Below are 2624 nucleotides of genomic sequence, written 5' to 3' on the forward strand. Positions count from 1 at the left end.
CCTCTATATACTCCTTCCACCTTTCTGCTTTCCATTCTTTGCTTAGAACTGGGTTTCGATCTGAGCTCTTGATATTCTTACCAGTGCTTCTCCTTTCTCCAAAGGTCTCTTTAATTTTCCTGTAGGCAGTATCTATCTTACCCCTGGCGAGATAAGCCTCTACATCCTTACATTTGTCCTCTAGTGATGCCTGCTTAGCTATTTTGCACTTCCTGTCGACCTCATTTTTGAGACGTTTGTATTCCTTTTTGCCTGCTTCATTTGCCGCATTTTTATGTTTTCTCCTTTCATCAATTAAATTCAATATTTATTCTGTTACCCAAGGATTTCTACTAGCCCTCGTCTTATTACCTACTTGATCCTCTGCTGCCTTCACTACTTCATCCCATTCTTCTTCTACTGTATTTCTTTCCCCCATTCCTGTCAATTGTTCCCTTATGCTCTCCCTGAAACTCTGTACAACCTCTGGTTCTTTCAGTTTATCCAGGTCCCATATCCTTAAATTCCCACCTTTTTGCAGTTTTTTCAGTTTTAATCTACAGGTCATTACCAATAGATTGCGGTCAGAGACCACATCTGCCCCTGGAAATGTCTTACAATTTAGAACTTGGTTCCTAAATCTCTGTCTTACCATTATATAATCTATCTGATACCTTTCAATATCTCCAGGGTTCTTCCATGTATACAACCTTCTTTCATGATTCTTAAACCAAATGTTAGCTATGATTAAGTTGTGCTCTGTGCAAAATTCTACCAGGCGGCTTTCTTTCATTTCTTAGCACCAATCCATATTCACCTACTACGTTTCCTTCTCTCCCTTTTCCTACTTCCGAATTCCAGTCATCCATGACTATTAAATTTTCATCACCCTTCACTATCTGAATAATTTCTTTTATTTCATCATACATTTCTTCAATTTCTTCGTCATCTGCAGAGCTAGTAGGCATATAAACTTGTACTACTGTAGTAGGTGTGGGCTTCGTATCTATCTTGGCCACAATAATGCGTTCACTATGCTGTTTGTAGTAGCTTACCCGCATTCCTATTTTCCTATTCATTATTAAACCTACTCCTGCATGACCCCTATTTGATTTTGTGTTTATAACCCTGTAGTCACCTGACCAGAAGTCTTCTTCCTCCTGCCTTCGAACTTCACTAATTCCCACTATATCTAACTTTAACCTATCCATTTCCCTTTTTAAATTTTCTAACCTACCTGCCCGATTAAGGGATCTGACATTCCACGCTCCGATCCGTAGAACGCCAGTTTTCTTTCTCCTGATAACGACATCCTCATGAGTAGTCCCCGCCCGGAGATCCGAATGAGGGACTAATTTACCTCCGGAATATTTTACCCAAGAGGACGCCATCATCATTTAATCATACAGTAAAGCTGCATGCACTCGGGAAAAATTACGGCTGTAATTTCCCCTTGCTTTCAGCCGTACGCAATACCAGCACAGCAAGGCCGTTTTGGTTAGTGTTACAAGGCCAGATCAGTCAATCATCCAGACTTTTGCCCCTGCAACAACTGAAAAGACTGCTGCCCCTCTTCAGGAACCACACGTTTGTCTGACCTCTCAACAGATACCCCTCCGTTGTGGTTGCACCTACGGTACGGCTGTCTGTATCGCTGAGGCACGCAAGCCTCCCCACCAACGGTAAGGTCCATGGTTCATGGGGGGGATGATAAAATGTGACCGACGTGAAATGTAACCTGTAAAAGCTGTGTGTGTGCAACTGTGGACATAAAGTAGGAAATATTAATGACAAAAAAGAACTAATACGTACATTTTGTGTCATAAACATTTCGGGGGGGGGGGGGGGGGCATTGTACCGTCCCCAGTAGAAATATTACAAAAACTTGAAAGTGGTATTTGAAAAAAAAATTAGTATTGGATTATACGTGAACATTAACCGCTCAGGCGATATGTAATTTTCTCTCATGTGTATTATTATTATTATCATATAAAATTGTGTGCGTCAATTTTGAGTGCAAAGAATAAAAACGATACGCTCTGACAATAATGGAGCAGAATGAGATTTTCACTCTGCAGCGGAGTGTGCGCTGATATGAAACTTCCTGGCAGATTAAAACTGTGTGCCCGACCGAGACTCGAACTCGGGACCTTTGCCTTTCGCGGGCAAATGCTCTACCAACTGAGCTACCGAAGCACGACTCAGGCCCGGTACTCACAGCTTTACTCCTTCCTGCCAGTACCTCGTCTCCTACCTTCCAAACTTTCTGGCAGATGTAAAACTGTGAGTACCGTGCGTGAGTCGTGCTTCGGTAGCTCAGTTGGTAGAGCACTTGCCCGCGAAAGGCAAAGGTCCCGAGTTCGAGTCTCGGTCGGGCACCCAGTTTTAATCTGCCAGGAAGTTTCAATAATGGACCACGTAGATGGAAAAGGAACCATCTTTTGTCATCTTTTATCCGGTATCACTCTCTCTCTTGTCTTCGATGTGAGCAGTCGGACATCTTGGCGAGTGCTGTTGAATGCAAGCATTATTGTACTTGTAATCCGACAATATATTGGTTTCATGCTGTTATTCACTTTTAATTGTAAGAGGTGAACCCTATATCATGCCCGCTTGCTTTGAATGTCAGTAATTCAACCGTCGTT

The 2624-nt window shown here is 42.4% G+C and overlaps 1 non-coding gene across 1 annotated transcript; it reads right to left on the reverse strand.

Moving 5' to 3' along the window:
- Nucleotides 1–2101: 2101 nt before the first annotated feature.
- Trnas-cga lies at nt 2102–2176 on the reverse strand. Its single transcript has one exon. It is a non-coding gene; the product is annotated as a tRNA-Ser (tRNA).
- Nucleotides 2177–2624: the final 448 nt, after the last annotated feature.

This window comes from Schistocerca americana, chromosome 6, assembly GCF_021461395.2.
Source record: "Schistocerca americana isolate TAMUIC-IGC-003095 chromosome 6, iqSchAmer2.1, whole genome shotgun sequence".
Classification (NCBI taxonomy): domain Eukaryota; kingdom Metazoa; phylum Arthropoda; class Insecta; order Orthoptera; family Acrididae; genus Schistocerca; species Schistocerca americana.